This window comes from Desmodus rotundus, chromosome 7 (assembly GCF_022682495.2).
Source record: "Desmodus rotundus isolate HL8 chromosome 7, HLdesRot8A.1, whole genome shotgun sequence".
NCBI lineage: Eukaryota > Metazoa > Chordata > Mammalia > Chiroptera > Phyllostomidae > Desmodus > Desmodus rotundus.
Window position 1 is genome coordinate 115,328,312 of NC_071393.1, and position 13,181 is coordinate 115,341,492.

Consider the following 13,181-nt stretch of genomic DNA (forward strand, 5'->3'; position numbering starts at 1 on the left):
ATAATAAAAAAGAAGAGCCTTCTTGCCCTGACTGGTGTGGCTCAATGGGTCATCCCATGAACTGAAAGATCACCGGTCTGATTCCCAGTCAGGGCACATACCTGGGTTGTGGGCCAGGTCCTTGGTTAGGGACATGCAAGAGGCAACCAATCAATGTTTCTCTTCTTCTCTTTCTCCCCTTCCCCTCCTCTTTCTAAAAATAAATAACTTTTTTTTAAGATAAAAACATAATAGGGTAGATAAGAGAGGGGGAGAAAGAAGGGGTATAATAGAAGCTTTTTCTTCCTAAAAAGTCATGTATTTAAAAATCTGACCTGGATTTCCATTATATAGTCTAGAATTGAAGCTACTCTTAGAGCTATAAACACAAGGCTGCCCGGTATGCAGAAAAATGGCAGCTCAACTTCATTTAATGTTCAACTATTAAGTAAGATAAGAATGAAATTATACAACCGGCTATTTAAATCAGTGGTTCATTTATTCCTTTTCTTTTTTTTCAAATTATAAGGTAAAGGTTATTTAGAAAGTTACAGAGGTAGTAGAAGGGCCCCTGGAGCTTAGGAGAGAGAGGGAGAGAGAGATGCACCTTGAGGGATGAAAGAAGGAGAGGTGAGGGTGCTCCGGGAAAGAGAGAGCAAGCAGCTGGTTCCTTTATTCTAAAATGCTTCCCTCAGCACCACGGCCCCAGCTGCCACCCTAGATCAATAGGCCAACAAATTGCTACTTGGGAGAATTAGTAACAAGGCAGGAAAGTTTATTAAACCCTTTTAACAAGCAAATAAACAAGAAATGGTCTCAACAAATGGTGCGGGGACACCTAGATATCCACATGCAAAGGAATTAAGTTGGGCCCCTTTTCTCCATACCATCCACAAAAATTACTCAAAATGGATCACAGATTTCAATGTAAGAACTGAAACAACAAAACTGTTATAAGAAAACATAAGCATAAATATTCATGACCTTGTATTAAGAGATAGTTTCTTAGATATAATACCAAAAGCACAAGCAAAAAAAAAAAAAGCTGGATTCATCAAAATGAAAACCTTTTGTGGACACCATGATAAAAGTGAAAATATAACCCACACAGTGGAAAAAAATATTTGCAAATCCCTTATCCAAATCTGGTAAGGGATTTGGATCCAGAATACAGAAAGAGTTTATAACTCATAACTCAATAATAAAATACAAATAGCCCCACTTTTTAAATGGGCAAGGGATCTGAAAAGACATTTATCCAAATGGCCAATAAACCCATTAAAAAATTCTCAACATCATTAGCCTACAGGGAAATGCAAAACAAAACCTCAGTGAATTATCACATCACATCCTAACTCCAATGGGTATAATCAAAAACCAGAAATAATAACAAGTGGTGGTGAGGATGTAGAAAATATGGAATTACCATTCCCACCATATGACCCAGCAATTCCACTACTAGGAAAATACTTAAGAGAAATGGAAACATGTGTCCATACAAAAACTTCTACATGAATGTTTACAGCAGCTTTATCTGAATAGTCAAAAACTGGAAACACTCCAATGTCTATCAACAGGAGAATAGATTTTAACAATTGTGATATATCCATATACTAGAATACTACTCAGCAACCAAAAGGAATATACTGATACACAAAATAACAGATAAACCTCAAATTAATCAGGCTGAGAGAAAGAAGCCAGAACACCCTCTCAAAAAAGGAATATATACCACACAATTCTTTTTCACATAAAATTCTAGAAACTGCAAACTAATCTATAACAACAGATTAGTGGTCACCTCTACAGGTGGAGAGATGGATTACAAAGAGACACAAGGAAACTTTTAGAATACTAGGTTCCTTATCCTGGCTGTGGTGTATAAATAGGTAAAAACTCATCAAATTGTATACTTTAAATATGTGTAATTTCATTGTATATCCATTACTCCTGAGTAAAGCTATTTAAAAAAAAATGCGTAAGCCATGCTGGGGGAACAGAAGCATAGTAGTATTTCTGAAATGGCACATTTGAGTAAGAAAAAGGGAGTAAAAGTATGCTGATACCTTTTAAGTATGATGAACCTTTTAAAAAGTGAAATATTAACTGAGTCCTACATGGTAATAGCTGAATTTTCAGCATATGTTAATAGAGCAGATAATCAAAACCACCAAAGCTACTATGAGTTCACTCTTGGCTTTAAAGATTTTTTAGATTCGCCCTGGCTGGTGTGGCTCAGTGGACTGAGTGCCGGCCTGCAAACTGAAAGGTCACTGGTTCGATTCCCGGCCAAGGCACAAACCTGGGTTGTGGACCAGGTCCCTGGTTGGGGGCATTTGAGAGGCAACCAATCAATGTATCTCTTACACACACTGATGTTTCTCTCCCTCTTCCTTCCTCCCTTCCCCTCTCTCTAAAAATAAATAAAATATTTTTTTAAAACAAATTTTTAAATTTATCTCAACATTTATAGAGAGATATTTATGAGATATAAAGATATGAGATATATGTAAGAATATATATATCTTCATATATGTGTATATACATATGTACAAAAGTTCTAAGCATATATATGTATATATATATATATACATATGTATATTGGGAACATATTACTTTTGTCCACAGATAATATTTGATGAGCAAATGGATTTGAGAACCCTTTACTTACAGCGGAAAACATCCACCCTCAATCCAAAGAGTTACAGGCAACAGACTGAAAACTGTTGATGAGAATACTCAATGTCCACAAAACTGAGTATTTAAAATATTACCTTAAATAAAATAGAAGTCAGGCCTAAGGAAAAATTTATCTAATTGGTTCTACAGCTACATTTATAATCCAAAGAATGTAGGGATTAGCTATAACACTGCTAATCTGGGTATAAATAATTAAGAATTTACTGTGACTTAAAAGCAAAAATATAGCTGAATTAAAATATTCAGTTTTTCCACAGATTGACTGGACTAAAAACAAGAAAACAGAGACAAGAAGAAGTCAAGATTGTTTATGATGTCTAAATGAAGTCTAAATTTCACAGTTTAACTTTATAAACGACACTCTTTAACAATCCATGCAAAAACAGAGAAAAAGCTTTCACCTCCTATCTGCAATCCTGGATCCCTACAATAGCAGCTAACATTTACTAAGCATTTTCTATGAGCTAAGTGCTGTGTTAAATGCTTTACATGAATTATCTCATATAATCCTCAAAGCAATTTATTTTACAGATGAGAAACTGAAGCTAAAAGAGTTAACCTGCCTGAGGAAGTAGGATTGGATTTCAACTCAGGCAACTGAAGTTTGTTTACTTGATGTCATAAAACTCAACCCTCAATCAGGATCTCCCCACCATTCATTCAGTACATTCATGTATGCCAGATAATATTAAGAAAGATACAACAAAGTCCTGACTGCAAAAAATGTATAACCTTATGAAGAGATTAAATATCACAAAATAACAACAATATGATAAAATACCAAAACAATATGGTTCTAAAGTCAGCCTAGAATATAAGAGAAAGAGATCATTAAGAAATGAACAGCTTTATTTTTCTACAAATTCATTTAATAAAGATGTGTTTATTTTGAGAGAAAAAGGTCCCAAACATCAGGCTGCTCAGAAAAATAACACACAGTATCAACTTTAGAAAACAAATCACAAGACAATTACACTAATTATTTCCCTAGAGGATGTATTTGACATGCCAGCTGTCTTTCACAAAAGTACGTTGTTATATCTGTGTTGAACAGCCCCACATAACACACTCAGGTGGCGTATAACATACATACCTCTAACCCAAAGCTGCTCTCAGGTGCTACTCAACTGAGATTGCCTTTGCAGTTAGGGAAGCGACTACTGAACCCATATGAATGAAAAGAACTGCAATCCCTGCATAACAAGGTTATTTTGGTTGACAAAAACCATACTTCCTTTTTATATTAAGTCATAAAGAGCTATCAAAATTAAAAGCAAAAATTACAGGATAACACAACTACTAGCAGCATCAAAGGAAGTGAAAATGGACTAGACTCAGGGCAATATGAATTAATGAACACGGAGGGACAAGGATGGGCCAAACAGCGAGCATATGCTGAAAATACTACGGGAGAGGATCTGGTGAACATTTTGATCTTAGACAAGCACGTATATACAGAAATAACGGGTAAGATTTCTAAACCCCACTATGTGTTTAAGAGTCATCCTCTCCTTCCTCAGCCTCTTTTTCATCCTCCTTGATCAACCCTAACTGGTCATCACCCCTACCTTCATTATCATCCCTATCCAGTAGGGCCCCCTCCTCAGCAGAGTCATCTGCACCCCCCTCAGACTCCATCTTCTCATTAGTCTCATCTTTCTTCGGGAGCTGCTGCTCTGCTTCTCTTCCAACTTGTCATTCTTCATCGCTACTCTTGGTCTGCCCTGTTCCTTTTCAATTTTGTCCAGGCTTTCCAGTAGAGAATCCATTTTTTGTTTTTATCTGGGTCAATTCCTTCTTAAAGGTTTGAAGGTCACCTCCTTTTAACTTTCCAGACTTGGAAGATCCTCACTGTCCACTCTTAGAACTGAAGCCACTGCTTCCCTTTTGTGAGGTGTTTCCTGATACACACTGGCATTTTGAGGGCGCTATGGCCCGAGCCACAGGAGGGAGAGGAGCAACACATGCTGGGTAACTGCACATCCTATTAAAACAATCCCATTGGAAGTCACATTCCAAGTCAGAAGAGAAGCCGTACATCTCTACCGCAGATCATTTCACACCTGCTTTTCCTCGGTTCACTTTTAGCTCTGCGGCCAGATTAATATCTAAAATCTGGCCAGCAATCATTCTGCCATCCTCTCCTGCCACTGAGGCTTGGGCATTGCTCTCATTAGCATATTGAACAAAGGCAAAGGCCTTATGAACAGAGCAACCCACAATTCCGTCATATTTTGAGAAGATAGCCTCCACATCAGATTTCTAGACCAAGAGTACTGAGATTCCCAATGAATACACGGAGTTCACGGAGAAAGGCTGTGTCTTGTTGGCAACATTGCTGGCCATTTTGTCTTTGATGATGAGATCTCACAAAGCCAAAACCAGAGGGAGAGGAGAGAGAATTGATGCTGAACCTCCCACTCCAGGGTTCTATGTGGAGAAGCTGACTGCTGCTCCAGGTCAGCAACGCGGCCGCAACTACTCAGCCTTCCTCTCTTCATGACATGGCCATGAACGGCTTTTGATGTAACATGTCAATGTTAAGATTTTAAGATTTTTAGAAATAAAGACCAGCCCTACAAATGAATATTTACAGTTCATTTTCTTGCCAATATTTTCAATACAATACTTAGTACTGCATTCCTTACAAGAATAAGAAAGACTTGGCTATCATAGAACATATCATCCTTTCATACTACCAATAATAAAATAACTTTCAAAAATAATAAATCAATTCTTTAAAATGGTTAACCATTCAAAAATTATGTTCATTGATGACATTTAAAGAAAGCCCATTACATCATGAATGCTATGGAAATTACACACCTGCTCTTTCATCAGAGACAATTTAAGAGATCATACCGCTTTTAACAGTTTTCTACAGATGCAGATTTTTCTTTCGCCTCTGACTAAATCCTTAACTAAGGACTGTACAGGACTAACTTATGAAATACAATCTGCTTCTGGTTGAATAGTAAAGAAGAATGTATTAACTGTTAAGGAAGATAAATTGATCTTTATAACAGGCATTTAGAACTATTTTAAAATCATTAAATCCACAATGTTCAATTTTTTTCCTAGTACTATGGTTATTGGCTCCCTCTATGAGTCAACAAAAACTCATACATATTTGGAACAGGACCAGGTAATGCTAGAGACACATCCCGTGACCACATGATAAAATATTAGATTCATCTGCCCCATGTTTTAGTCTAATCCACCAAACTAAACCAACCGCAAAAGCAAAATAATAAATGCTTAAAACAGGTAAAATTTTAAAGTCAATTCTGGTTTTCCTAACTGCCACTAGACACAGTATCTGCAATATTAGTCCCTCCTGGAAAGAGAAGTCTATAATAAGCCTAATATTGTTGTAATTATTATTAATTAACATTGCCATACACTGAGTGCCCACTATGGGCAAGGCGCTATACAAAATGTTTTTCATTTAATTCTCACCATCAGCCTAGTATAGTAAGGAGGATAATGTAAGCCCCATTTTGTGGATGACAAAATTATGGCTAAGAGAGGTTTAATAAACTGCCCAATTAGTAAATAACAGAGCCAGGATTCAAACACATGGTCATACAATTACAAATCTTGGACTTTGTCCATTCTATCATGCTTCCTCAGAACACAAATTATGCCCTTATCAATTTCTTAATATGGTAATGACAAATACACTTCTGTGATCATCAGACTAATCTGTGATTCTGTGAGATTCCAGGTTGAAAAAAATTTTATCTAGATTCAAAAATATTGACAGCTAAAATCCCTAATTAAAAAGTTGGTTCTATTAAAAATAATTAGATAAGCCTTCATGAATTACACAAAGCGGAAACCATGAAACAAGTGAAAGGTACCTGAGGTGTACTTCTGCATAGCTGACCAGGACAAAAGCACACTAACTTTTACTTTCTAAGGTCAAAAGTAGCCACAGTCAATCTTAAATAAAATTATGAATTTTGCTTTTTTTTTTTCTGTGCTACTGGCTTCCCTTAACTTTAATTTTATTCAGAAGCCAAGCAGTGTTCTACAGCTTTCAATCCCTCCTCTTCCCTAACTAAACTGGAAAAAAAAATCTGATCAAATAATCATTTTCCTAATTAACTATATACACCTTAATACTATAAACAAGTTACTACAATTAAGATTTTGCTATCTGATCAGAAAACTCAAGACTTTGATCCTGATTAGAAGAATATAAGGTATTAGAAAGCAAGTGGGAAGAAATAGAGTTTTGGTGGGGAGAGAAGAAGTAGTCACTGAACCTTAATTATTAATATAGCAGCTCCTTGGTTAATCCATTTAAGCTGACTAAGGGTCTCTTCCTACTGCTTAATCCCAAACTCCATTGGAAAGGACCAGTGAGAAGGCCTGGCCTATTTACAATTGCTGGGAACCTACTCCCCAGAGCTGCAGGGGGAGACACAAGTGTCCAATCTTCTTCTAAATCCACATGGTCCTATGCAGGCTCCCAGGCTCCCATCCTCTAGGACTAGCACGTCTCACCTATTCAGTTGCATTCTGACATGCTTTCCTGAGTGGAAGAAAATAAAGGAAGAGTGAAAGCAAGCAGTGGAAACTGCACAGAACAAAAAATATGTACACGGGAGAATGTTGCAAATAGGCTCATCCTCCTTTACATATGTCACTCCAGGAAAACTGCCAAAAACAGCTCACTCCTCTAGACACTTCCTGCAGATCCTCCAGACTCCTCCTTAAACACATGTCAGTATTCTCCTCATCCTCCCTTAGTTTCAATCCTCCTTTTGCCCCAAGATTTCCAGTACATACTTTTTCAAACTTTTTTTAACACTTATTTATTTTAAAGAGGAAGGAGAAGAGAGAAGGAGAAGGAGGGTAAGGGAGGGAAGAGGGGAGAGAGAGAGAAATTTCAACTGGCTCCTCCTACATGTGCCCCAAACAATCTAGGTATGTGCCCTGATCAGGAATCGAACTCTCAACCTTTCAGTGCATGGGACTACACTCCAACCAAGCCATACCTGCCAGGGCTCCAACTGCATACTTTATATTCTCAACAATATATAGCAATATCAATAAATGGCATCCTATTTTTCAGTATCTGTGTCTCACATCTGAACAAACATCCTAAAGCCTTATTGAGTATTTCTACCTTTCATAACGCAATTTCCAAAATATTACTGAAACATTTTCTTTGAAAATAAAGGATTTATCATGTCAAGATAAAACAATGACAAATTTCAAAAATAGATTTAAGGAGTACAATCGTTTCCTTTCTCCCTAATCCTATCAAGGAAACATATCAGAGTTCGGCAATCAGCAGAATTCAGGGCCTGTTCTGTAGAAATAAAAATCTATTAAACCCAATAGATGTGTTCTGGCAAGTCCAAAATAAAATGTAGCTTTTCAAGTACTCTATTAAATAAGACCTTTTTTAAGGTGAGAAGTTCACCAAGAAACCATTTCTAATATGAGGAATTCTCCCAGGAAAGTAAAAATCAATTATAGGGGTTTTGTACTTTGGTAGAACTAGATTTTCAGGCACCAACATTTCCATTACGATTTATTGTATGGGTAGTTGGAGGGCAAGAAGCAGAGAAAGCAGATCAGAAGCTATTTATAAAAGACAAAACTTTACTGAAATAGAAGATAAACTTAATTAACTAGTGTTAATTGAATTCCACTTTTTAAGATCATTTACATGACTTATCTTTGATATGTAAAATTGAGTCTCATTAAATTGTACAGTCAGGAGCACACAGTTTCTTTGGAATTTAAAAATCACTGTAGATTAAGAAATCTCACTGCAAAATGAGTTGAGCAATCAAAGCTATTCGTAGATAAGTATGATTAAATTATGGATGAATAAAAAGTCAACTGACTAAAGTCCATTTATTAAGAATTAAGTAAGTAATCAAACTGGCCAATGTTCACATTATGAAGGATGAACCTTTATATTTTCCCACACTTGATTATTAAGATTTTGCATTCCTCCGTTAGTTAGTAAAGAATTGAATGATCTATACGAATGTGCCTACCAACTGTATAATGGTTTAAAGAACCACCATTCTGGTGGTAAGTATACTACACTGAACTCAATGCAAGGAATTCAAAAGCATTCATCCTTGGAACCTTTGTCCCAAAAATTTAGTAAATTCACTTTATGAAAAGACTGCTTATGTTTTTCAACTCAGACATGCAATGATTATGTTTTGCAATCTTCCAAACAAAACTAAAAATTTTAACATAATATAAAAATCTGAATTAGAACTAAAAATTATTTTTCAGAGAGGAAAAAAATGATCTGAACACCATGCAAAGCTATACCAATAGTTTTTTCACAATGTCACAAAACATTAATGAAAGGGTTACACAAATCCACCAAATGAAAGATTTTAAAGAGAGCTGCAAGACTCTGCTTTCAATGCTGCTTTCTCTATTCTTATACCCATAAAAACAAATCTAAATCAACTCTTTCTAAATAATAAATCAACTAGTTTTTTACAGAACAGCACAAAACATACATATATATTCTCAATATACCTTAAAGTATTATGGATTACATTTAGGTCCCTCAAAGAAGTTAAATTTACACAACACATACCACATCTAGTCCATTCTCAAGGGAGAAAACTATCAGAACCAAAGTGCCTGCTTAATAAACTCTACTTTGTTGTTGAGCCTCTACCCCAGGTGCTTTTTACTGTCTAGTATTATCAGTATTTCTTCTCTCTTTAAAAATCTAGAAATCTAAAATACACAAGTATATCTGGTTCCCTTAAAAATGCCTTTACATTATATGTTTTGTGTTAGTGTAAGGCCATGAAAAGTTTTAAGAAACTTTTAAAAACAAACACGTTTTCACTTTTCTCTTTTGAGAGTATCTTATTTGGTTTTTGCGTATTTTCATATATGAACTATTCACAAACCAGTCCGTTTCAGTGTTAATCATTTACTGTCAATACGTCTGGGTATACTTAGGTTTTTATACAGACAATGCTTTACAGTAGGGTGGTAAAGAAAGGGGACAAACAAGGGTGCACGGATGAAACAAAGTGTACCCCACTGAAAAACACCACTCGATTTCATTTCTCTGCCTCGGATTCCCTTAAGTCCTTGTGCCAAAGATTCTCAGTATCTAAAAAGAGGCACAACATGATATGTGATAAGGAAAACACAGTAGAAACTGAAGAAATTCAATAGAATGTATCACGACCTAAGAAAGAATTAGCACAAAAAGAAGAAAAACGAAAGAAAGAAATAATAAACCCAGTCCCTAGACACCTCTACTGAAGGCTGCTTTTGCTGTACTGCATGTCTCAAAACTCTTCTAACTGGAAGAAATACATTTTACATTGTGACCTAGTAAACACATCATAAGAAAAATTTCCTAAAACAATATTTTTCCTTACCAAGTGCAATGCTGGTCAATTCTGTTCATCTATTTATTTTCAATGCTGGTGGTAACCCACTAAAAACTGATTTTATAAATCACCAGTAAATCATGATCCACAATTTGAAAAACAGGCTTAAAATAGAGTATCCTTCATATTAAGATCTTTTTTTTTTTTGCAACTTGCCTCTCTCTCTAGCAGGGTAGACAGGTATTTTAAGGTTGCTACCTTATTACTGTTTTCATTTAAAACAAGTGGTTCTGGAAGCAGACCTACACAAGCATCACCTGAGGTACATGAAAAGTCCCAGGCCCTACCCAGACCCACTGAATCAGAAACACCACGGGGCCAGCAGCCTGTATGTAGTTCACCAAGCCCTCAAGGTGATTCTGGTGCAAGCTGAAGTTTGACAACCACCTACTTGGTCAAAGAACTCAGGTCTTTCTTCATCCTCTATTTAACAATCCAGTACACAGTCCTTACTCTGTACCAGTCGCTGAAAGTTCTACAAGTATTAATTCACGTAAAAAACCCAACTCTATGAAGTAGGAATTATTATTAGCCCTGTTACACAGATGAGAAAACTTTTGCATGGAGAGGTTAATGTTATCCAAGCTAAGTGGTGGAACCAGAATTCAAACTTATTTCTAACCCGGCCAGGGTACGCCTATCCTCTTCATGGCTCTCCTCTCTCTGATCACGTCCACAGTCCTATTTCCTTTCAAATTCCCCATCCTGTCGATGTCCTTATTTTCTAATACTACTGCTGTCATCCTGAAACAAATTTCTTTTCTAAAACCCTGGAATGCAGGTCACTTACTCTTGCTTTTAGGACCTTCTCTCTGGTTCTCAATGGCATCTTAGCATTATGATGCTGAAGTATCTTCTATTTCTGAAGTTCTCAGAGCTTGCTAATGGCCTCCCTGGTAACTTCTCACGTCAACTGTACTGGCCAGTTTCCACAAGACCACTGCTCTCTTCCTGAGCAACTGGCTCGCTTGCTCGTTCCTACTACGCCCTATCTTCTACTCCCTTCCTACAAGGAAATGATCACCCCCCCCCCCCACCTGGTGTGTCATTTTGCTAGACTCCTCTCGAACTGAAAGAACTTCCACTCCCCATCGAGACCCCTCACCCCCAGTCTCAAGCCCAGCTACTCCTCCAGGACTTTATTCTTGGTGTTCCGGGGATCCTCAGACCCAGAAGTTCCTCGTTCAGTTTTGGGTCTCCCAGCCCAGATCAGCGGTGCGGGGCAGGACGCTCCTGTTCCTCCCCAAGCTATTCAAGGTCTCCACGGATCCCACTCTCCTAAGACCCGCAGCCCCTTAGCTCCCCAGGAGCCCTCCTCCCTCCGACAGCAGCCTTTCTCAGGAGGTCCCCAGCCCCCTCCCTGTCATTCCTCGACGCACGACTCGGCTCGCTCCTGTCACACCGGACCCCGGCCGCCCTCGGTCTCCCACCTCCCTCAAACCCGGGCCACTCCCAGTTTCCCGACCCCCCCCCCCCCCAGCTCTCTCCTCTTGGCCGCTCCCCGGCTTCCCGGGTTCCCCTTCTCCCTCGAATCCAAGCTGCCCCGGGCATTCCCGAGTCACCCCGTTCTCGGGCCAGGTCATTACCGGCCACCCTCCTGTCTGGGACCCCGGCCGCTCCTGTCTCTCCGGGGACCTATCCCACACACACCGGCCGCGGTCAGTCTCCCAGACTGAAGCAGCACTACGTCCCAAGGGACCTCCCGGCTTGACCCGCTTGGGTCCGGTCCCAGCCTACCTGGCCGACGCGAACTCCGCCGCCGGGAGCCGGGCCATTCTCCCACCAGCCCAGTCAGCGCGAACTCGCCGCCGCCGCCCCCGCCTCCGCCCTGGCCCCGGCCCGACCCGGCCCGCAGTCCAGGGCCCCGTCCTCTGGCCTCCGCCTCCGGAGCGCCGAGCTGGAGTTCTCCGCCCAGCGACAGCCTCCAGACCTCAGGGCCGCGTTACCGGCACTCACCTGCCACTAGCCCCGACCAACTCCAGCGCCACTGCCTCTACCTCGGCTGCCAGTAGCCACCAAGCGCCACCGCCTCCCCCATGACAACAGGCCCACCCCGTTTTATACTTCCTATCTCCCCATTGGACAATGGGGCAGCGACTCTCTGTTCTTATTGGGTTAGTTTACCTGTCCGTCTTAGCTCTCTTACCTCCCCTTTTCCTGGACCCGGTTTCAGCTCCCGCTCGGTCCTGGAGCGATCCAGACCAAGCTTTAGTTGCAATTGGTTGATGGTTGGACAGTTTGCAATTATGATAGGCTACCTAAAGTGTCTGTTAAATCAACTGGCAAGGTCTGTGACGGCCAGGGTTGGTGCAAGCACAGTTTGGTTGCGCAGTAGAAAGCCAGGAAGGGGCAGAAGCTCACTTCTGAGGTTACCGGGGAAAGGTTAACTGTTTATTGTACGGATTACTCTGTAAACTCATCCCTTTCTGCAGCTTACCACTGTTCGCTTACTCCTAGGGTAGTACTACCGGAGTAGTACTTAACAAACAAAACACCAACATCAAAAGTTTTGTTTAAAAAGTGTTTCCTACTCCTTGGGAAAAAAGTACTATATAAATTTCTCCTTTTCTTGAGGTCCCAATGCGCCCATTTACTTTGAAGTTCTTCTCAGAAGTCTCCATGTTAAAATGGAAAGCACAACTGTTTATTTAGCAGAAATCAGTACACTTCGATTGCAATTATAAACGTCGTTAATAAACGGAAGTGCCACATTGAGAGTTTTCCAGCTTCCACACTCACCCCCAGCTGGCATCTGTGAAGTGACCAGGCAGCCTTCAGCAAGATTAGACTAAATGGGCCACACTTGACCCTTGTGATGCTCTGGAAATGAGAATTCCTCTCCTCTCACCACCAGCCCCAACTTGATTTTAATGTTCAGCAGTTCTTAAATAGTCCTACTAGATGTGTGTCAGATACTTAAAAAGCTTGCCTTTTTTTTTTTTTTTTCCTAAACTGCTCCTCTCCCCAGCAGTCTAAATTAGGGCCATTGAATGAATTGCAGTTCTTTTCTCACATTGGCACAATGCACAAGAATAAATGATTGCATTTTTTATTCATTTGGGTACAAATCACAGTAGGCACTTTTGAGAAATC

General features: G+C 39.4%; 1 protein-coding gene and 1 pseudogene across 10 annotated transcripts in view; both read right to left on the minus strand.

Moving 5' to 3' along the window:
* The window catches only part of NUMB (NUMB endocytic adaptor protein), a 121,965-nt gene extending 109,822 nt beyond the window's left edge, over positions 1–12,143 (minus strand). For 8 of the 10 annotated variants that reach the window (XM_071222054.1, XM_071222056.1, XM_071222051.1 and 5 more), the window contains exon 1: positions 12,045–12,143. The gene's annotated coding sequence lies outside the window, so the exon portion shown is untranslated. The other 2 variants (XM_053929026.1, XM_045202003.3) reach the window with 2 other exon arrangements.
* LOC112311811 (heterogeneous nuclear ribonucleoproteins C1/C2 pseudogene) lies at positions 3,876–5,025 on the minus strand (annotated as a pseudogene).
* Positions 12,144–13,181: the final 1,038 nt, after the last annotated feature.